This window comes from Ambystoma mexicanum, chromosome 1p, assembly GCF_040938575.1.
Source record: "Ambystoma mexicanum isolate Mex_15411 chromosome 1p, UKY_AmexF1_1, whole genome shotgun sequence".
Taxonomy (NCBI): domain Eukaryota; kingdom Metazoa; phylum Chordata; class Amphibia; order Caudata; family Ambystomatidae; genus Ambystoma; species Ambystoma mexicanum.
Window position 1 is genome coordinate 286,565,445 of NC_090921.1, and position 24,731 is coordinate 286,590,175.

Sequence of the window (24,731 nt, forward strand, 5' to 3'; positions counted from 1 at the left end):
TTGGAGCACAGCTCCAAGCCTTCTACACATGCCTCACCATGCCTCCTTACAGAAGGGAAGCGTATGATTGATGGTGCTGATGTATCCCCGAATTCCAATCATGTGCTCCACCTTAGATGTGCCTCTTACATCCCACGCCCATTCCTAACTCACTTCATACCTCCCATCTCTTCTTCGTCTTCCACAGCCCCTGGACCCAATGCTCCGAAGCCTATTACTTCACCTGCCAACCACACTCAACTATCAACATCCATCTCAGCCCCAGCCAGGTCTAACCACCCACTCCCCAACCCTGCATGCCTTCCTTTCCTGACAACATCCACCAAAGCTCACAACAACAGAACCAAGAACTTCCCAAAATTAATGCGCCCCCGCGCAGGACACAACCATCTTGCCCAGGTCTTAGCTCGCACTTCCCACCTGTGCCTGGCACATCCCTCCTGCCTATTCTCCACCCACACTCGCAATGAACGCCTGAGCGCTCGGACCACTGCACTGTGCATTCAAACTATGTCCTGCTCACTCACCAACAACCCCAAACCCCCCAGACTCTGCCGCCCACGTGCACTCACAAAGCTTGCAATGTGCCTTAATTAATGGAAGCACGCTCACTGCTAACGCACCAGACATCCATGATCTCATCGAACTCAACAACCTTGGCATCTTAGCCATCACTGAAACCGGTTCCACAATGCCACGGGCCCTGCCCTCTCTATCGCATTCCCTTCAACTATGATATGCTCAGCAAGGACAGAATTCTGCAAATAGGCAGCAGAGTCGCCATTATCTATGAAAATACCCTTCTCATCTGCAGTGTATCCAACACCCACCCTCCCAAACTGCCAATCTCCCCATGCCAAACACTCACTTACACCCACCTCCACCATTACTCTACATGTCATCTAGAGAAGTGGGAGCAATAACAGCTGTTGCATTCTGGGACTGGAAGTGCAGAGATATTTCTTTTAGATAAAAACAGAACAAGGTGATGCACGAGAAGGAGCAGCTCTTCTAGACCGGTGGCATGCCAGGCAGAGGAGAGCAACATGGCAGAGATCCCATTTGTAGGAAACTGTTGTGTCTCAGGAGCCACGAGGGCTTCACATGCCAACCCAGCTGGAGTGAAAGAAGAGCGCCTGAAGTGCCACAAAGTTGAAAGCCACCATCACAGTGAACGGCAGAGTTGGGGAGGCGCAGATGCAACCAGACTGATAGCCTTGATTTCCACATCAAAAATACACGAAGGCAAGGAGTCTCCTGACACGACCGGTTAGTCAAGAGAGCACAATGAAAGTCTGGTCTGTGTGTTGGAGTGCTTGCAACAGCTACCAAGAAGTGAAGGTTACGCATAAGATAATAAGACACAAGAGACAGAGAGCCCTATGTTGAGAAGGGTAAATCACGAATGCTACCTATCAGAGTGGTCCGGCAGAGAACGTATGCCGAAACGAAAGTCTCTGAGAAAGGTTGTGAAGCTGCACGGCAGTGGGAAAGCTTTAGGGATCCGAGCTGGACAGAGGGAGACCAGTGAATTAATGTGATTTGAAGGTTGGGGATGGGAATCTCTACAAGTGCTGCTGTGAGAGGTCCAGGCCCAACAGAGGGACACCTATTGTGAACTTTTGCTGTGAGAGGTCCGAGCCTGACAGAGGGAGACCTGTTGTGAACTTGTGTTTTGAGAGGTCCGAGCCTGACAGAGGGAGACCTATTGTGATCTTTTGCTTTGAGAGGTCCAGGCCAGACAGAGGGAGACCTACGTGAACCTTTTTGTTGAACTGTGATTTATAAAGGGGGCCCGAGCCCAGTTGAGGGAGACCCCTGGTGAACAGTGAACCTGAAAACTTATGAACATGAAACCCTTAGAAAGAAAGGAACGTTATTGTTGTTTTTGTCGAAGGCATTCTACGAACAAGAGACTTTTGAATGGTAAATAGACTTTATCACAGAAGGCCCTGGCTTATGTCCCGAACTGCATCTTCGTGCCAGAGAAGTCTGAGTGTGTTCAAAGCTCAACTGTGCCACCTTATCCCATGATAAAAACGTGGAGAAGGGATCCTCACTGTTCAGTCATGCTGATACATTACTTTTGAACACTGATTTCATTTACATACATACTTTCCCAGCACATAGTTGTTGTAGTAGAGAAAGGGCAGGCAATAGGTTTGCTAGTATAGGCCATTTTGTTTTGACATATATCACGAGGACTGTTTCATTGATTAGTTTATGGTTGTGTGTGCTCCCATCATTAGATATAGGGCCAGATAGGTGTTCTTCTAACCCGTACTCTTCAATTAACACCCTTGAACTGTGCATCATTTGTGTCTGTCTTCATTATTGATACCATGTCTTCCTTACAGACCCCACTGCTGGATTTCAACTCTAAAGAGCAGCTATTTACTCACTAGTCATATTAGGTTTCACTGGTCAACCAGGCACCTCCTAGGCCCAATAGTGAGGGTTGCAGACCCCTCCACCAACTTGGCCCTCAGATCATAATGTCAGAAGAAGGGGTGTGGAGGGCCAGGCTTTGACTCCACTGCCCGGTGATGCCCAGGTAGCATCTAAAGGCCACCTCTAGTGTTGTAAGATGGTAGCTCTGTTTACCAGATTCTGCAACCTATTGGAAACCGAGCTCGTCCGTAGCACAAATCCGTACCTTCTTTCTCTGCTGGTCATGCTCTCGTGCGCCAGCGGCTGCAATATCTCCACTACTCACTGGTCCACCCCAGACCTACCTCATTTTTCTTGGTAGGTTGCTCTGCGTTCCACTCTGGATCCTCCTCTTTGTTTTCTTGTATTTTGGGGATTGTGGCACACTCAAAGATGGCTCGTCAGAGGAAGAAAATGTGTCAGCGGGACAGTGTTGCTACTGTGGGGCCATAGCTCCACAGATTTCTGTATCAAAATTATATGAAGCCCAAGCAGGTCGCATGAACCTCAAAACCGGGCAGCTCTACCACGATTGTAATTGTAATTGATTATTTATTTATCTACCACGATTGTAATTGTAATTGATTATTTATTTATAACATACTTATACACATGTGAAGTGCTTCAAAGTGCTTCAAGGCAGGAAGGGAACAAGGGATTACAGTCGTCATTCTTAGGCCTTGAACATTCCGAATGATCTAACAACAGTAACTAGCATACTAGGCCAGGGGCCTATCTACTAGTATAAGTGCATGACATAGAGTGAGGGGAGAAGGGTGGGGAGTGAATGGAACGTACAGTACAATAAACTAAAGTACTAGGCCTGGCTAGGGAGGGGAGACAGAGGGAGGACAGACAGACTTGCTAGGCCTAGTACATTTGAGGTCATAAAGTGCACAGACAGGAAGTGCGAGGGAGGGGGATGGGGACAAGTGCGCCTAGTCCAGCAGGGGCCACGTTTAAGAGCAGAGTGGTTGCCCCTATCATGGAGCATAATGCAGTAGTGCCGAGCAAAGTGCAGAGGCCCGGAGGCAAGTGCAGGACTGGCGGGGAGACCCTGGGACCTGTAGGGCTCTGGAGGTGCACCAGGTGATCAGTCAGAGAGCTGAGCAGGTTGGGGAAGAGAAAGAAGGAGGGAAGGAAGTGAGGAGAGATGAGGTTATCAGGGGAGAGGGAGAAAGAAAGAGGAAGAGAAAGGGAAAGTCTTGAGGAGTTTCTGGAACTTAAGGAGGTCCGGTTCAAGATGGAGAGAGGCAGGGAGGCTGTTCCAGAGGGAGGCCCCTGCAGTGGATAAGGATCTACCGCCAAATCTCTGTTTGGCAAAATGACTCACCCACAGAGACCTGGAGGAGGCCTAGCAGAGGGCTCTGGAAGGACAGTATTTGGGAAGAGAGTGTAGAGGAGGAGCCAAGTACCCCCACTCCACCTGCCCCGCCTACATTACCTGAAAAATATGATCCAAAGTATGTAAAGTATACTGCACCAATAAGAAAGCAAGAAGAAGAGCAACGACTCTGTGCAGTACCCATAAGAATACCTATACTTAAGAGAATATGGGAAGTAAAGTACCCATTGAGGAAACCATACCCACATCCAAGACAATATGATGGCCATTTGAATGCGATTCCTGATGAAATAAAGAAACTGAATGACCAGGATGAATGGTGACATCATACAAAGCTGTATCGACTCCATATATAAGATAACCAGACTATAGAGGCAGACGATTTACATGGAACAAAGAAGTACCAAGGATAAGTGACATCTTGGGATCAAGACGAAGAGACCTATGCCATAAGCATGATGAAGAGATTTAGTTAGTTTAAACGTGTACAAATGCAATGAAACACAAGCAGCAAAGCGATCATGAAGCTAGCCACATACTAATAGTGAATAGATCACGGCAAGCTCTAATATATACATATATACATATGGATTAAATAAGAATGAATGTTTCCACTACATATAAAGCAGTCTTGAGCAATGAGGAAGGCATCAGGTTCGTGTTGTGGTTACAAAAGCAAATAGAATTAAACAGAACATATTTCAGCTAAGGATTTCACAGAGCCAAGAAAGCCAAGGTCTTATCAGAACTAGAATTGGCTGACATTGGATACAATTAACGTGAAAGAACAGAAGCTCCTTTTCAAGAATGTCAAGTGAAAACAAAAGACGTCAGAGGACTATTGGAGCATAAAATGAAATATGCAAAAAGGCTCAAATCGTGGTGTCCAGTCACGTGATGGAATAAAGTTGGATGCATGAGAAGATCACACCTATGCACGGAAGGCAGACAGTACCGATACTCCTTAAAAAATCCCAGAGAACAGTACAAACTCAAGGCCAACTTCAAAACACTAATTGACACTGAACCATTGAGGTGATGATGGAGTGTATTTTTAATTGGTGGGAAGCTGGTACCAAGACAACCTTACCCACACCTGGTTGTTCGGTCTGCGTGCTGCTCACGTAGGTGGAAAGCTATTGACAGGGGTTAGTAGCCAACCAATTGTAGAGGACCGCGTAGTTGGAGATCCTATAGTTTGTGTAGACAATAGGACGTCATACATTTAGTGACGTTCATAGTGGCCATTTTAAAGGGAGGGCTTAGTTGTCCCACCTGTTGCTGACAATCCAATTATTTGTCTCTGTTACTCCATACAGATTTAACACCAATGCTTAGTTCCTCACTTAGAACAAATCCCATTTCCCGATAGGTTCTAGAAGTTTGCCACGTAGGATGACGTTTGGTAATCCGCAGGCCAGCACGTCAGCTATGACCAATTATGGGTTTAAGAACCCAGCTTTTTAATGAAATAATTGAGAGTTGCGTATCGAGCGATTGATGATGTTGTTGTACTGCCTGTTTTAATTACTTGCATTAAAACAGACAAACTTGTTCCAAGCTATTTTTGTCGTCTGAATTGGTATTGCTACTCATCTTAAAGGGCTGGAAGCCTCCAGTTCAAGAGTGTTGTAGATAGTGGGGGCCTTGACCCCAGAAAGCCTTGTGGAGTATGCAGATGGACTTGAACTTGATCCTTGCAGCCACGTGGAGCCAGTGGAGATATTTCAGCGCCGGTGAGATGCAGTCGTGGTCTTGATGCCAATGTTAAGTCTTGTTGTTCTGAGCTGGATACTTTGAAGACGTTGTAGGGAAGAAGTAGGAAGATTGAGAAAGAGACTGTTGCAGTAGTCCAGTCTAGAGAGGACAAGGACTCTGGAGACAGTGAGCCTCTAAGGGAAGGAAGGAAAATGTAGAATACCTCTGAGGAGGTGCAGCTGATAGTGAGACATTTTGGACATGTCCGAGATGTGAGAAGTGAAGGCGAGAGTATAGTGGAAGATAACCCCCACATTTTTTGCCTCATCCATGGTTGGAGGTGCATGTCCAAGGGAGACCGGCCAGAGAGAGAGAGTGGGAAGGAGGGAGCGGGTGTCCCAATTCAGATGATCTCTGTCTTGCTGGCTGGCATTAAGGCAGAGTTCATTAGCAGCACACCAGGACTGAATTACAGACAGACAGTGGGGGAAGAGGAGGCAGATGGAAGCCTGAAAGAGCGCTGTGTATCATACAGATAACACTGAAAGTGGAGGTGAAGGCAGAGATCATGTGTGTTAAAAGGGCCATGTAGATATTGAAAAACCAGGGGCATAGATTAGGTCCCTGGGGGACACCACAAGTAGAGAGAGTGATATCGGAGAGAAAGGACACAATTTCCACCTGGGAAGGGCGGTCAGAGAGAAAGGACGCAAGCCACGCCAAGGCCTAATCTGTGATGCCCGGGTGCCACGGAGACGTGAGATCAGGATGTTGTGGTTTACTGTATCAAAAGCAGAGGAGAGGTCAAGGAGAATATTGACAGAGGGAGAGTTAGAGTCAAGGTTTGCAAGCCGGTCTTTGCAGGTGTTCAGAAGAGCAGTTTCCATGTCTCTGGATGCTCTAAAGCCAGACTGATGGTCATGGAGACAACCCACAGATGCAGTGTGGAGGGTAAGCTGAGAGATAGCCAACTTCTCCAGGAGTTTGCCCAGGAAGGGAGTGATGGAGATCGGGCGATAGTTTGCCAGCATAGAGGGGTCGGCAGAGGTGTTTTTAGAAGACGGTGCACAAGAGAATGTTTGAGAGAAGTGGGGACAGCTCCATTGGCGAAGAGGAGGTTGCAAAGGTTTGCCAAGGCTGGAGCTAGAGAGTCAATGTTGTCCTTGATGGTTTTGGAGGGGCAAGGGTCCACCTGTTCGGAAGAGGTTTTCATAGACCGGACTCGTCTAGATACCTCTTCAGATGTGACAGGGGAGAGAGAGGAGATAAGAGGGGACGTGGTGGGGCAGCCGAAAGGGGCACAGGAGATGTTGGTACATGAGTGGGTGCAGAGGAGAGAGAGGACAGGATGTCCTGTGTTTTGGCAGTAAAGTATGCTGCCAGGGCCCTGCAAACAGCCTGGGTGGGTGGAATAGAGTATGAGGCTGCAGTGGGGTTGGCCAGCTCCTTACAGACTTTCAAAGTTTCTGCTGTGTTGTTGGGTACCGCAGAGATGTGGGCTTGAATGTGGACTCTTTTGTTGACCCGGATGCAGAGTCTATGTTGCCTTTGCAGAAGGCAGCATGCTAGTTTATCAGAGGTTGCGCGTGAAGATCACCATTTCCATTCCGCTACCCTGCACGTGCATCTAAGGTCAGCCAAATCAGAGTCGTTGCACTTTTTGGGAGGCTTCAGTGGGACCCTCCTGACAGGGGCAAGGATGTCAAGCGTATTGGAGATGGAAAGGTGAAGGTTAGAGAGGGCTGTGTCAGGGTGGGAGTGAGCCGCATGAGTAGGAGGAGGGGAGTAGGTGAAGGTAAAGGCAACCACTGACACTTTTTTCATGGATCGGAAGACTTTGAAGGTGGGAGGCAGTGCAGGGTGTTCCAGGGTTAACGGAGAAGAAAGCTTCAAGTGAGAAGAGAGAAGAAAGTGATCAGTCTATGAGAGTGAAATAGTGAGATGGATGGAGAGTGAGATGTCTGTGGAGATGAGAGCATCCAAGGTGTGGTCAGCCGTGTGCGTAGGACCAGAGGGTAGAATGGAGAGAGAGAGCAAGTCGCATAGGTTGCGGAAAGCTCCTGAAGAGTCAGGAGAGTCAAGGTGGATGTTCAGATCCACCAACACGAGGAGGTGGGAGGAGGAGGAAAGGAGAGAAGATGCTAGGTGTGACCATTCCGAGACGAAGAGGGGGGACTGGCCCGGCGGCCGATAGAAGGTGGCCAGAGTAAGAGAGGAGACAGGAGAGAGAGAGCCTGCAGACCAGGCATTAAAAAGGGGAATAGGCCTGGATGGGAATGGTAGAGACAGGGATCCACTCTGGAAAGTTCAGGGCGACTCCCCCTCCTGGCCTGTTAGGCCTGGGCTCAGAGAGGATCTTGTAGCCTTCAGGGAGAAGTGTGTCAAAACTCGTGACATAGCTGTCCTTAAACCAGGTCTCAGTGAGAGCAAGAACATTAAGATCTAGGTGTTCAAGGAGGTGACAGATGTCAGAGGAGTGTGTGACTGCAGAGCGAGAGTTAAGTGTGGCAAACGTGGAGCAGATTTCCTACTTTGAAGGACTTATGGGGAGGGTGCAGTGGACAGAGGTCCCACCCGAAAGTGGCGTGGGCGCCAAAGAGATAGAGGCAAGAGAAGGCAGAGGGGCCAAAGGGAGTGCAGGCAAGGGAGCTGGGGCAGTAATAGATGGCAAGGGAGCCCCAGATGGACTGGCAAAGGGAGGCCAGTGCACAAGTGTGGGAGAAGCTGACAAGGATGTTGGTGCTGAGATTGTGGGCAAGGGGGTCCGGATAGTAGAAAGTATAAAAGGAGCAATAGTAAGAGTGGCAGGGTGACCTGTGACCAGGTGGAGGCAAGAAGGCCAAGGTGTGCCTAGCAGGCAAGGGAGCCAGTGAGGCAATAGGTGCAGATGGCAAGGGTGCCTGTGAGGAGGAAGGTGGAAAGTTGATAAGGTAAGGGATGAGCCTATCAAAAAGAAGGCGGTTAGGTTGAGGCCCTTGTAGCAAGACGGTATCATTATAATAGACATTTATGATAACCCTGGAGGTCGAGGAGGAGGCAAGAAGGACCTCACAGAGGGTGCCACAATTGATGTGTGAGGAGGAGTAGGGAGAGAGCAAAGCAAATATATGAAGAGTCCATATGTCAGGGGAAGGAACGACGAAGAGGATCTCGGCGAGAGTCTCTCTGGCAGAAGCACTGATATAGGTGTCAGCGATAGGAAGGCCTGGTTTGGAGCCAAGTGTTTCCTTCTCAAGTTTCTTCCTGCTGACTTGGTGAGCGGTGAAGGTTGGAGATAGAGAAACAGTTGGAAAAGATAGGTGAGATAGAGAGCGCCATAGTGAAGGGCACATAGCGCTGGGCACATGGAAGGGAGTTAACAGGAGGGTGCAGCGAACAAGGAAGCACGATAGGATGGGAACAAGCAAAGCTTGGCATATTGGATTCTAACCTGGGCTTGAAGGTTTAAAGAGTTGAACGAGGTATTCTAAATGACCAGGACCAAGGCTCCTGCTACAGTGGAAGAAAGGGTTTCAAGGTTAAATGGCCGGCCGTGGGACAGTAGGATAACCTTCTTTCCTGCTCATATTGGTAAGCTCTATGAAGTGTGTCGGGAAGGGGTTAGGAAATGTGCTTAGTGTGGTTCCTGGGGATGGAGGTACTTGTGACGGGGGCATGAGCAGGAATAGCTTACCTGTCACATGATTGTTTCATTTAATGATACGATTACTTACCGATAATCCACACTACACAGATTTCTAGTCCTCCTAGTCACAGTCCTTACTTATTTGAGGTGTTGGCTCCCAAGACAGAATCCCAATACTACCCTTTCCAAAGCAATATAGAAGAAATACACGGATGAAGCTTAGTCCCTCCTCTATGTTTCTTTTGTGATCTTTGAGAACCACTCCTTAATATATCACTTCCTGTTTGAATACCATGCTTGTAAAGTGCAGGATGCTGGGTGGGAGGGGTTGTAGGACATGGAGAACGAGGACTCAGGGCTATCAAGATTACTGGTAAACAATCAGGCCATTACCTCCTTGTCACAGTCCTTACTTATTTTAGCATCTATCAAGCAGTATCCCATGAGAGCTCCGGCTGATTCACGGCACATATGCTGAACATTCAGCAGACAACTGTCGAGCATCAATCAGAAAAGCTGCTACTATATCTGTCACAATTTGTCGAAGAAAAGAGTTCTGAACCATTAGGCTGTGGGACATATGCTGTGAGAAACCCTCCGTGGCCAACCAGGAAACTCTGGATGGACGTGCAACAAATGCAGCCCGCAAGACCACCACAGCCCAAATCCACGACTCCAAAAGAGAAAGGAAAGAGGTACACATACAATATGCAGGCTGCACCTTGTTCATGTATCCTCATGTGCTTTGGTCAAAACCCTTCCGAATCCTACAGGATTATGGAGGCTACCACAGGTTGATTGATTGGAGACATGGTGGTAGTGGAACATCTGCCGACATGCAGGAGGAAATCCTACTAGTTCCTGGGATTAGAAGTAATAATTGGTGGAGGGTAGTCCATTATGACAGCAGAGGAAGGATCCTGGGCCATGACCCATCAAAAACATACACCCCAGGTACAAATGAGCGTGCCAGATTACAATTCTGCAAGCATCTCTTCTCTCTCAGGGGAAACAGGCGGGTATTGTATGGCTCAACAGGCAAACTAAAAATAAACTGTGTGAAGGTCATATGGAGGAGCAGGTGCTCCGGGAACCTTGCCACGATGTAGCACCACAAAAGAACTTGGATCCAAGGCCTCCTTGGAAACACACATTGCTACTAAGAAGCAGAGTTCCAGAAATGCAGGCGATACACTCCCTCCAAATAACCCTGAGCAGGAATGGAAGGGCACTTGCTGGGATCATGCGGAATGGCAGTAGTAGTCAAAAGGAGTGGAACGGTCGAAACGGAAACCCTGCCATCCTCCTTGGAACTCCAAGCAACTTATCACATCCCTACAAGACACTGGGTCTCATTACGACCCAGGTGGTAAGGGGTTAACGGCACCGTAATAGGTGGCGGCGCCGTTAACCCCCTTCCGCCTAATTACGAGGTCCCTTTGCGGGTCCCCACCAGCCGTTAAGGAAGGAACCTGCAAAGGGACTTTCGAGGTAATTACGGTACCGCAGTTTGCGGTACCGTAATTACCGCCTTCCCCATTCCCATTGAGCCCTATGGGGGCAAAAATGGGAATGGGGAAGGGCCAATGGTGAATGGGGAATTACCGCCCCGCCAACCTTGGAATGGGGCGGTAATTCCGCCATTTACCATGGCGGAATCGGTAAATTACTGGCGTCAACCATGGCGCTAATAGCACCATGGTTAACGCCTGGGTCGTAATGAGGCCCACTGAGCGTGCCAATTCTCCACCAGCTCCAGCCCGTGCCGTCTGTGAAGAGCCCAAGATGAAGAAGAGGATAGAGGGGGGACTAATTGAAATACAGGCCTCCCCTGCCCAGGGACGTCATTTCACCAAAATGCCAGGGGTAGTGGAAGTGACATCACATGACCCTTGACCTCTGATGACATCACAGGAAGTGATGTGTTTTGACCGCATCCCAAAGTGATATCACAGGAAGCGATGGAACATGACCTTTCACCCCTTGACAAAACAGGAAGTGGCATCACATAGCATTGTTCCTAAGTAAACTACGAAAAAAAATGGTTGCGATATCACTATAATGTTATATACATTTGAAACAAGAATGTATCACCACATCTATCGTTAATATCAATGTGTATAGGCCCATATTACCAAATTACTCTGAATGCAAGCAGACGTCCAAGGCCAAATGATAATGATGTGTTATTATATAGCACTTAAGCTTAAGCGCTTTATACAGAACTAATATACCTACAATATCACCCAACCTGTGTTGATACTCATTTTTTCGACCTCAGAAGGATGAAAGGCTAAGTTGAGGTGTTTAAGAACAGACTAAATCAGTGACTCACCCCCTAAAGTGTGCCTGACATAAACCTTTAATGAGTCGAGCAAATATTGTATAGAATTCCAGAAAGACACATTATTTGTTATTCCTAGTCTTTGTTATTTAGGGTCACTGGTAAAGTGTTGTGGAAACCCGTTTTTTAAGAGGCCTGAACAAGATAGCCAGCCACTGCAGAAACAAAGACGCACATGACACTGGCCACAGCCCAGGAGCTTACATATAAAAAAAAATGTAAACTTTTTGTTCTTCATTTTCTTTGTAGTAGTAGCAAGGGCAACAAAACGAGTTGCAACTGCGACCCCTGGCGACCCTCAAATGAAGTCCCTGCCCCTCCCTTATGCCAAAACAAACAATCTTATGGCAAAGTGAAAGAGTAGACATGGTTCAGTTGGCAGGGCAAAGGCTGGTACTTAACCCAGTGAGCTTTCAGCCCTCCCTAGATTATAAAGAGGTCGTCAGAGGAGTGGGGGCGAGCAGGAACTGTCCTGAGGCGTGAACATCGCAATGCAACTATTCTCGAAGCCCCTTGCTACCTGGGCTGCTGTTTGGAGATACACATCGTTCCTGTTCAGAACAGACGGAGGAGCAAATTCAGGGAAACTGATAAGGACTAAAGATGCCAAGAACCTGCTGAGAAATCTTGCACATGCACACTTCCTCACCTGATGATAGGCTGTTGGCAGCAATATCAAAAGTCTATGGCCCTCATTACGAGTTCGGCGGTAACCATGCTGCTATTGGCGGCATGGCTGCTGCCGAAATCGCGTCGGGGTCCGGTTCCTCGGAATGAGGACTTACCGGGCCATTCCGAGTTCGGAAGGCCCGGTAATTCCTCACTCCAAGGACCCGGACACGGTCCTTCCCCATTCCCATTTCAGCCCCCATAGGGCGGAATGGGAATGGGAGAGGGAGCAAACAGTGGGCCATTACGAGATGGCCCGTTGTTTGCTCCCTCCTCCCCTCGCGGGACCCGGTAAGCACGCCTGGTTTTCCCAGGCATGCTTACCGTGTCCCGCGAGGGGAACTCGTAATGCGGCGGTACGGAGTGAACGGCATCGGCACCTTTTACGGCGCCGTTCACTCCGCACCGCCAGGGTTGTAATGAGGCCCTATATCTCTAGGACATTCTACTGGTCTGCGACTTCCTAAATCGGGGCAAAACCACTAGATTGCATTGCTGCCAGGCCCGGCTGAAGAAGTGCGGGTGCAACGCCCGGCCGAAGAAGTGCGGGTGCCCATTTCAACATTATGGTTACGCCCTCCCTTGCTCAGAGTGGAAAACAGTTTGGTGCATCCGTGTAGTGCCTACATTATAATGGAGACAAATACATCCAAGGCTTAAGAGCCGCCCCTTATCACGAGATGGCAAACCAGCAGAGAGCTGAAATGCAAAATGTCCACTGATTATCACATTGTCTTTTAACATCGGTTCCTCCACATCAGCACCTTGATGACAAATAAGAATTTTTAGTATTTCATTTCCCAGCTAACTGGCCGTCTAATGATAATCGGTGGCTATTAAAGCCTGGTGTTTTTCTTTGCTTTAAATGTGTGCTTTGCAGTGCTCTCGTTACAAACTTCTTTTGTTGTAGTTCTTCAGGTTGCCACTTCCATATGATGGTCTGAAGGGCTCCATCAATGAAGGGCTCCAGCAAATAAACATTTTAACGTGAGTGCTGCAAAGTGCCCAAATTTAAACCCCAGAACGAACATAATATAGAAATGAATCTATTTCTGTATTATAAGAGTGCTGACTGGCAACATGGGAGCAGTTGCTGGGAGCTCCTCTGAGACTCAAGGGAAGAGGAAGTACGTAGAGCAAACAAAAGAAGGGAAAAAAAAGACAAGTAGAGGAAAGGGTTAGATGGAAAACAAAGAAGGGAAGGTAATTAGATGAAGGAATGGAGCAAAAAAGGAAGCATAGGGAACGCGATATTGATCGCATTGAGAAAGAGCTGATGGAACCGAGTCCAGTAATATTATAGGGAAATATAGAGAAGTTTGTCCTGTCGCCAGGACCATCTAGGGTAAACCTAGATGGGAATTCTGAGATAGGAAGCATCAGAGATAGGATTGATAAAGCTTATCAGGAGATGAGGGCAAAGGGTGAATTGGGAAGCTGAGGAAAAGGAGATTGATCTATAATTGTCCAGTCACAAGACAAGGAAGGAAGTCCTTTTTGTCTCGAGCATAGAACATTGTCTTTAGACAGGATGACTTTAACTAGGGATGAAAAGGATGAAAGCCATGCTAGTTGGGGACTAGATATGTCAGACGAAGACAGAGAAACCTTTGTGGGGAGGAGGGAGAAAGGGCATGCTGTCCTGAGGGATGTTTGCAGACAGACAAGGAAGTGAGATGGTCTGATCTAGAGCAACCAAAAGATAGGACACCAGATCCCATGGCATACCCAGAATGACTTATAGGATGATCGCATAGTGAGAGGGGGGAATCACCACCTTATGTGAACAGGCTGAGGTCACTGCCAGGTAGAAGGCAATCAGGAACCATTGTCACTACTATGGAAAGGCATACGATGGGAGTCAAGTGTGTATTTGGGTTCACGCAGTTCCCCTTATTGGAGAAAGGAGGGTCCAGACCGCAGTATATCCACTGGCCTCAAATGGACAAATATAATTTAAGATGTAAACTCCCTAGTTTAATGTTGGGTGCAGAAAAATGGATTTATGCATTAGAAAAGATGACAGGAGGAAATACTCTGACCATAGGGGACATTAAATGTCTCCTAGCAGCCATTCGTGGGGAAAAGGCTGATGACAGTCGGACAAGAGCAGGTTACTCAAGTGTCACAGCTCAGAACACATGAACATGACAGAGCACCATTTAATAATTGCAGAGCAGATGTTTGGAGAGCACTCCGGGTACAGTATTCTGATACGTCAGATATGGGTTCAATTATGGCACGTAAAATGAAAGATGATGAAGATCTGCTTGCTTACATTCAAAGTATTCAAGAACGCCGGACTTTGGAAACGAGGGAGCCGCGGGGGAAATCAGTGCCAGTATTTTACCACATTTTGTGTCAGGGGTTGCCAGAACAGTTACAGAGACATCTCAAAAAGTTAGTTGGAATGGAAGCTAAGCCATGGCCAGAGATACAGTTGACTATCACGCATCACGGAAGATTGGTGCAAGAGAAAAATAAGAAGAAGGAAGATGCTGGGAAACCTGAGGAAGATAAATTAGTTCAGAAGAAATTGTCAAAGTACTCCATAGAAGGGGCGGTACTGACAAGCGGGGAAGGGCTGGGAAAGCAGCAAGCAGTGGGTACATCACAGATAAATAGTTCGCGCCAAAAAGATCAAGAAGGGAATGGGTTTCAGAGGAAGAGGCAGGCTTCAAAATAATCAAGGCGGGTTTCAGAATGTGTAGAATGATAACCAAAATGCGCAAGTAGGTTTTAATCAAGGGGGGCTAGTCAGACGAGCCCCTCCTATATGTTGGACATGTGGCATGAAAGGAAACATCGCGCAAAAATCCGGGAGCCAAGGATATGTACAGAATGGCCAATTGTCAAGAGGGGGACAGCTTTTCCTCCAGCATATAGCTCACAAAATAGGGATGGGTTTGCCCAAGATCAGACAGTGTATCAAGCACAAGCGCTGCAAATGCAACAGGCTTTGGAACCACAGCAAGCACCATTGAATCCGCCACAAGGGCAGTCACAGCATGCACCCATGCAGAAACAGCAGAGTGCAAACACAGGACAATTATTGACTCCTAGAGTAGGGGGTGTCACTGACGTGGGAGGAAGTCCTTTTACAAGTGCAGGGATGAGTATATACCCACAATAGGACAGCTCACAGGGTGACTTCATGTGTTCAGTACTATCAGTGACACCGAACCCCCAAGAGGAACCAAGGGTTGATGATACCATAGGAGGCAAATATTTTTCTTCTTTAGTAGACACTGGGAACACTCTCATGTATACAAGAGGGAAAATATCCGTTATCGGGAAATGCCATGAATGCTCAGGGCTTCTATGGAGCTACAAGTATAGTTCCTTTCACTAATGAATTACCAGTCTCTATAGGAGAATGTGATGTTTCTGTACCGTTATTGTATTCAAGGGAGACACTGGTTAATATTTTGGCACGAGATTTAATGATAAAGTTAAATATGATCATTTCCTTCACTGATGAAGGCATAGTGTGTTCTCCAGGGGTACATTATCTAAACATGGGAGAATTTATAATGGCGTTCACAAGGCAACTGGCTGTGCAAGGAATGCCATTAGAGCCAGAAGTCTTTCTTTATGAGATATGCATTTTGTTGATATGACTACCCGGCTTAGTGGGAAAAATTATGATGATACCTGATGAGTTCTTGTTCAGGCCACAGGTACCTATGACTGAAGAGGGGGGACAGACTATTCCCCTAGAGTTACAGGCAGCCATAGTGCGAGGGAAATTGGCCATGCTCGAAGGAACAGATGACGAGAGCAGGCCATGCAGAACAGTAATTGCCATTGGAGAAGGGTATAGATTGACTGACGTCACAAACAAAGGTATGTTTAGAGATGACCCATTAGATAATGAAGTAGTATTCAAAATTAGTATTACATATTGGATCAGAATAGAGAGAAGGGAAATTCCACAGCGAATGGTGATAGTGCAGCAGCGCTCTGCATTTTTTGATGAGGACATGGATAAAGTGCAAACCTCTTTATGAATTACAGGCCCCTATGACGTAGGGGGGTGGGAGAAGTTAAGATTAAACTGAAACCAGGAGCAATTTTACCTCGAGCAAGACAGTACCCAAAGTCTTAAGAGGCGGATGAAGGTATTTTTAAGACTATATCAGCAATGAGCGAACAAGGTATCTTGGTCACGTCAGAATCACTGTGTAATACGGCTGTGTACCATGTGAAACAATTGAAAGGGGGATCATGGAGATGAATTCAGGACATGAGGCCATTTAACCAGATTGTAGAGGCAGAGTTTCCTTTAATTCCGAATCCTGCAATGATTTTATGTAGTATCCCCACAGAGGCACGCTATTTCATGGTGATTGACTTGAAAAATGTGTTTTTCTCAATCCCGTTACATAAGGACTCTCAAGACCTTACGTTATTCACGTTTCATCAGATTATGCTGAAGAGTACTTGTTTGCCTCAAGGGTACAGCAAATCTCCATTGATCTTTAATATGGTCCTGCACACAGACCTAAGCAATATTGATTTGAAAAGTGTTGTGCTGCAGTACGTAGATGACATTTTAGTTTGCAGCATGACAGAAGATGAGTGCAGGCAAGATTTGATTTGGTTAATGACTATCCTAGCAGACAAGGGATATAAAGTAGGCAAGGAGAAGTTGCAATATTGTCAGGCCATTGTACATAGGCCAGTTAATCTCGCATGAGGGAAAGAATGTCACACCTGAAAGAGCTGAGGCAATTACGAAAACACCAAAATGACACAAGATAAAGCAAATGCAGCAGTTTCTGGGATTATGTAACTATGTTAGAGCATGGGTATTTGATTAAAGTTCATACACAAGACCCCTTTTGCAGGTTTTAAAGAAAGCCCAACAGAACAAGGAATACATAGGATGGACTGAGGAAATGGAGGCAGGGTTTGAGAAATTGAAAAAAGCAATTTGTATAGCTCCAGTTTTAGGAAGTCCCAATTATTCTGAGGAGTTCTTCCTGTTTTTGCACACAAATGGAACAGTTATGACAGCATTGCTTACACAGAGGACTACACTACAGTACAAACGTCTGGCATATTATAGGGGGATTTTAGATCCAGTTATGAGGGGACACTTTCTTTGCGAACAATCGCTAGCAGCAGCCGCGTTCACCATTGAGAAGTCTACAAGCATTGTGATGGGGTATTCCATGTCTTTGTTTGTTGAGCATGCTTTGTTTGTTGTTTTGGAGAAACCTAAATGTACACAGACATCTCAGGGGGCTTCTGCATATGAGGTAGTTATATCAAAATCTGTGATCAAAATAATCAGGTGTATTATAGTGAACCCTGCCATGTTTGTAATCGAACCTGTGACAACGGATGAGCAAGTCATGATTGCTCAAACTACGGAGTTCTATGATGAGATTCCAAGGGTAAAGGAGAATGCTCTAGTGGGGGGAGGTTCGCTTTATTGACAGGTCTTAAAATATTTATCAAACTGATGGGGAAAGGCATTCAGGTTCAGCTCTGGTAAGGCACAGAGCAAATGGGGAATTTGAAGTGGGAGCAGGTGCAAGACTAACGTCTCACTTTTCGGCACAAGGTGCAGGATTTATGGCGCTTATTGTCATGCTTGAGAAACATGCAGGGCAGGAAGTAACAGTGTACAGTAACGTCAACTGTGCACGCAGGGCTAGCACATTGGAAAAGGAGGGGCTACCTCCGAGCGGACAGAACTCCAGTGCAACACGCAGCATTATTGGACAGGCTTATCAAGGCACTACAACTCCCAGTAGCCATCACAATAATTAAATGCGCAGCACACACAAAGAGAACCAACTTTATCTCACACTGGAATGAAGCCGCAGACGAAGAGGACAAAAGGGTTGCATATTCACCAGATATTTCAAGTTTTGATACTACGGATGCAAAAGAAAAAGTGGTCACGAGTAGGATTGTAAATGTAGGGTTTAATCATGTGTCCAGAACACAATTGATTGAAGTTCAGGGTGGTGCTCCACAGGAAGAGCAATAAGTGTGGAAACAGAGGGGCTGTTTTTATCCCCCTCTAAAGCATTTTGATGACAAGACAGCACTGGAAAGCCAGTGATGTTTGTAGCCTTATCAAGGGTAGCGCTTGAACAGCTGCACTACCCTGCGCATGTACCTAGCTAAAGCCTCACAGCAGAGATTGCAGAGAACTGATTCATACCGAACCTTTTAGAACATGTTGCCTTTTATGTAATAAATTGCATCGTATGTCAAATGTTCGCCACTGGGCACACACTACGAACTATCAGAAGAATGATTCCTCGAACGACCGGTCCTTTTCAGTGTTTACATATCGACCATGTAGATATGCTAAAAGTATGTAGTGGATATTGATATATGATAGTGGTGGTGTGCCCCTTTTTGAGATGGATTGAAGCTGGTCCATGTACAAACCCTGATGCCACTAGTCCAAGAAGTATTTCCTAGATGGGGTGTATGTGAGGTGCTGAGATCCGACATTTGGCCACATTTTGTTAATTAATTATTTGAGCAGATTAGTCTATTATTGAACATAAAGCACACGTTTTCTTCTGCTTATCACCCGCAAGCGAACAGGATATGTGAGAGACTCAACGATCTTCTCAAGGAAAAAATTGCTAAACAAATAGTGACATTGAAGAAGGGATGGCTGTATTGCCTGCCCCTTGCATTATGTGCATTAAGGAATAAACATGGGTCGGACCACCACCCCACACCCGATGTGCTAGTTACTGGAAGGCGAATGAAAATGCCCCTGTCTCCTCCTTCAAGGAGTAGAAGTGATGCACAGACAACTACAGAATTGTTAGGAAATTAGCTACATGCGTATTTAACATGGATGACCGCTAGTATCTCTATCATTTCAGATCAACTCAAGCGTAAGGGGTGTCAGTCTCAGGACACTGATGAAGACCATTGAGCAACTGGATATGCGAAATTACTATTTGTACCCAAGTTGTTTGTTGAAGACCCCATTTTAGTACACAACTTCACAAGGAAGTTGTACGAACCCCGTTTTAGTGGACCATTCATTGTCGAAAATGTCACTCCCTCAGCAGTAAAAGTCCAAGAAAGTCTACCCTGGATTCACTTTGTTGACATGAAGCCGTATGCTGGTGATACTGATACACCCCCACCCGTTGATTCGGAAGCAAGACAAGAAGAAGCAGTTCAGCATGTGCAGACACAATTGATGATGAGGAAGAAGGACGTTAAGATTATGGATTAAATAAATGCAAGTGTACATTTGGAGTGTGGCTTACCCCGCAATAATCAACGTTCTTGAGCCACAGGAAACTCTTCAATTGGACTTTAGAAAGTGCTGATGTCGTAAAAATGCCAGACCTTGATTTTATATTCGACAATTGGAAAAGGGAGCAGTTCCCCGATTCATTCCTCATGGAGTTTCTCTTTGGCTAGATTCATTGTTTTATCTGATGTCGATATCCATAGGCTCCTTTTTGCTCTGTTTATTTTTATACTCCGTATTGGCGCATAATATATGTGTGCACAACATCTATTATTGTTTTTCTGTTTCTGCTAATCCATGCTGCTTACCTTGCTGGTCCCAGAAAAGTAGGAGTCTCCTTGATTCTTCCTGCTCCAGTGATCTATTCAGAATTAGCTGTTGCAAAGAGACCAAGGCCATATGTGATTATCCCTACACCAGTGACACGTGTAAGATCACCCATTTATCTGACAAGTGTTCCTATGATTCCCCCTGTTTAAAGGATGATTACTGATATACTCCATGAGCATTATGCCCCATTCTCCTTGCAAGAATGAGACCTAAGAGAAGTGCAACGGAAGATGATTATGAGATAAATAATTATCTAGGTAGTACAGCACATTTGGGGAACAACATGTGGTATCAACACATGAAAGAGGTGGGGAAAAGACCTGTGAGGAGGATTGTTATGTTTGTGCTCTCCTATTTTATGCTATGGGGAAGTCCAAGATATTCATAGCTATAGAAATAGATATCCAGACAGCTCATTGCCTGACTCACCTTGCAGTCTGCCATACAAGAGGTTAATGCCAGGGTTGAATAGCATCCTTGGTATGGGTGTCGGAATGGTCAGTTCCAGAAAAAGATGATTATGTTCAAGATTTAAAGACAAAAGCAAGAGCACACACCAGAGATCATGTGATAAGATACGAGCAGCCTGGAAAGAAGGGAGTGGGAATCAGATGGGAGATAAATAAGAAGCTCAATTGGTGTTAGGATTCCGTCCTCTGCGCAGTCTCATCGGACTGGTCATTCGACAGTGTGCATCGCTATTCTATGGCTAAATACCCTATGCATCACATTGCCACGTCTCACGTGTCCGCCAGCTTTGGAGGATGCCGTGGCAGCAAAGGAAGCCGTTGCATTAGCGACTTCGCTTGGCGATGTCTATCGTTGCCTGGGATAACGGCTGAGTACGCCATCAGCTGACACAACGGAACGTAGCATACTCCGCCTCTGTTCCGGATATAGTACGGCAGCCCACTTGACTCAAACGCTTCTGATTGAAGTTGCATTCCTTGTTGTTGTTTCACCTACCTTGGACATCCGTTGCCTGACTTCTTGTTTCCGAGCCTGAACTTGGATCTCATGTTACTGCCTTGCTTACTGTTTTGTCTTCACGTTGCCTGCCAAACGCCGAACCCTGCCTGTTTGTTTGTTTGTTTGTTTATTTATTTAGTATAGCGCGCAAAACCCAGGGGTAACAGGGCGCAACAGAGGTCAGGAAGATAGGATTGCATAAAAACTTGGTTACAGAATAAGATAGGCATGAGAAAAAGAGCATTGCATTTACAGTTACATTGTGTGGGATGTGCATATATACATATAATTGAGCGAAAGCTTACAGGTTTACATATTAATACTGTGCATAGGGGCAGTTCGGTTGCATTTACATATTTACAAATTAAGGCTGTACATGGTAGTCAGGTTATAGCACTGGCATGATCAAATTAGATGGCAGGGTTAGTCGTGAGGATCATTGGCCCGCAGCCAAGTGAGGGTGTTTCGCCTGATGCTAAAGTAGGATTGGTCAGTCCTAATGTGGAGTGGGAGGGCGTTCCAGTGTTGGGCTGCCAGGACAGGGAAGCTGCTGCCGCCGGTTTTCTTTTGTCTGAAATTGGGTACTTGCAGGCAGTAGGAATTGATCGATCTGGTGGGGCGGGAGGACGTTTTTTTCTTTATTCTGGATGCGAGATAGGGGGGGGCTGTGTTGTTTAAGCATTTGTGGGTGAGTGATGCCGTTTTGAGGGAGATGCGGTCATGGATTTTAAGCCATTTGTGTTCTCTTCTTTTGTTGGAGATGTGTTCCTTAGAGGGTAGGTTGAGGGCTGTTCTGAGAGCGTTGTTTTGTAGTGTCTGTAGTTTGTTGGTTATGCATTTGTTGGCTCCTAGGTACATGGCGTTGCAATAGTCCAGTCTGGATAGTATTAGGGCGTTGGCTATGATGATGCAGCTAGCTTGGGTGAGGAAGGCTCTACTTGCCCTAATTAGCTTGCATGTGTAGGCGGTGGAGGATGCTAGTGAGTTGACTTGTTTTTTTAGTGACATGGTTGCATCAAGGTGAAAGCCTAGTGTTTTCACTGTTTTGGCCACTGTGATGGTATTGCCATCAATGTTGAAGGCCTTGTAGTTAGAACTGAGTTTTTTGAGATTGGTATTGGATCCGAGGAGCAGGATTTCGGTTTTCTCATCATTTAGACATAGACCGTGTGTGGCCATCCATGCCTGAATGATGAGATATATTTTGTTTACCAAGGCCGTATCTGAAGCGTAGTTGCCTGAAAGGGGTATGAGGATCTGGGTGTCATCTGCATAATTGGTATATGAGACACCCAGTCTGTCCAGCTTGTCAAATAGGGGCTTGGTAAAGATGTTGTAGAGGGTGGGAGAGACGCAGGAGCCTTGGGGCACCCCACAGGTTATTTTAATGGGGTCTGCTGAGGCTAGGGTGGAGAAGACCCTCATAGTTCGGTTGTCCAGGAATGATTGGATCCAGGCTATAGCCTCTTTCGAGAAGTGGGCTGCTGAGGCCAGGTGTTCGCACAGGACTGCATGATCCACCAGGTCAAATGCTGCCGACAGATCGAGGAGTAGTAACATGGCAGTGTTACTGCTAACACGGACTGCTTTGCTTACGGCTTTATGTTCACGTTGCCAGGCAAATGCCGAACCTTGCCTGCTAATACAGACTGCTTTGCCTACTGCTTTGTCATCACGCTGCCATCTAACACCAGGACCCTGTTTTTCCCAAATTCTGCCTCACTTCTGTGCACGGACTAGAGACGCTGAACAGATTTGTGCACATCATCGGCCATTTAGGTGTCCTTGTGCCTACGGGAATTCAGGTCCTTACTAACCTTCCCTTTCCCTCTTTTCTACGTTGTCCTTTGTTAATCATCAGGAACCATACATCCATCACGCCCTGCTACAACCACCGGATGGTTAGAAAGCACACCTTTTGTCCTCTTAACTCGTGTTCCTGTTTCCAAGTAGTGACTGATATCCCTGTTGTTGTGTAGTTTAGGTTATATACAAGACCAGGCCACCCATTCCTTCAAGAGTTTCCGGTTCCACCCTTACTGGATAGGATCCCTCCTGCTAGGTTCGCCATATTCTGCATTTCTGAATACTGTCATTTCCTTTGAGTATAGCGAGTAATTGCTTTTTTCTCTGAATACAGTTGGCGTTGTTGGGGGTGCTAATTAGCCCTGCTCTTTCCATTGATCACCAACTCTGATTAGTAGATTTTAACAAACAGAGGGGTTCATTGATAAAAATAAAACCAGTTGTTAGAGAGGAGTCTACCATGTCTGAGGGTCCCGCTACACAGAGTGGAGAAATCTCAAGCTTCAACAGGTGTGTACCCATCCTCACGTGGTAAATCACTGCTGTCTGTATTGGTGGTTCGCAACAATTGCCAAGGAAAAACTGATGAAGAAATACGAAGATTCAAGGAGAGATGACAGATGCAGATCTGGGGAACAGTACTTTCTCCAGATGGCTAGTCATCTGCAGAGATGTGGTAGTGAAAGTCATCACAAACCAGTTATGGATCATGTGGAAAAGGGATGCAAACCTCCATGGCCGAAGCTTGCAAAATTGCTGACATGGGTCGAGGACAAAGGATGCCTGTTGCAGATAGTGCCTCTGGCTAGTGGAGAGCCATGCTTCAGAAACAATGGCACAAGAAAAGTTGAAGAGAATCAGTAGTGCGGTTGAATTTTCGATGTACCAGGATTGAAGGATGGAACAGTAGTGATAATGGACGTCTACTGGGCCTGTGGATCCAGAGCATACATGAAGCTGCCCAGAGATTGGGGAGGACTATGTTCTATAGTGCTTCTTCATGATCCAGCATTGGTGATACCGAAGAGTGACCTGAACATAAAGTCTATGCATTCTCTTCATCCAGTTTCCTCAGTGTGTCACATTCGGATCTCTCGTGACGTCACTAGCTCCTCTTTCACTCGTTCTCACATTCATTTAGGGAGTTCCTCCCTCAGATTATTGTCTCTTTGGGAATACATTTCATAGGGTTTTCTCAGGCGGTATCTTCTTTCGAATATTCGCCGTGGTATGGTCACAACTGCTGGTGTAAACCATGGCACAATCTCAGGCTTCTAATATACAGGTGGTAGGAGGGTTGGATTTCCTGCAGAGGCATGTAACTGCTCCTCTGCATCCCCCCTCTCATCAAGTCATCGACCACCTCTTCAATGGTGACCACAACTTGATATTTTCTCTTGAAAAAGTGCTTATTTGGAGTCCATGTCTTCATCACCCCCTTGAGGGTGCTGGATGATTTAACATGTTCATCCACACTCCAGGTCATGTAGCTGCACTGTCCATTCAGATTACAATAGACCCATCATCCCACGTACTTCTTATGATTCTTTGGATACAGGAGCTTCATCCCTTCAGGTGCTACGATGCTGGCCTGCATGTATTTTCGGACATCTTCATCAGTCAATTCCTTGGGTCCAAACCCTGATTCAACATTGATCATGATCTTCATTCCTACTGTTTTCTTTGCCGTCTTCTTACACTGTGTAATTATTATCCTGATCACACAGATCCAAACATCACCACCACTAATACTGCTCCAAGAGTTTTGAAGATCTTTACCATCTGCTGCGGAATCCACGAGAATCTGAAAGCAAATCAACTGTCATCTGTAATGTCCTCTGTCTCTTCTTCCATCTGGTTATGTAGATTCGTCAACAGCGTTATGGCCTGTGTCAAGGTCCCATTATCATCACCGTCAGAAGGTATGAATGTGCAACATGGTGGCCTGATTTTGGCACAAACTCCTCCTTCCATCGCTGTGATCATATCAAGGAAATATCTGTTCTACAGGGTCATTAGTCGCATGGCCCTCAACTCTTCCTTGATAGCATTGAATCCCTTTATGGTAGTGTTGATTGTCTGCAGGAGCTCCCATCTGGTAATTTGCAACCATTTGGCATTGGGCATCGTCTGGATCCCAGGCATAAAGATAGTCGTAAATATTGAAGCAGTCTTGCTGAACAACCTGTGCTCACGAGGAATGGACTCATATGCTTCTATTGATTTGGCTTAAAAGTAATTCTCTCTTCTGGTTCGATTGAGAAAT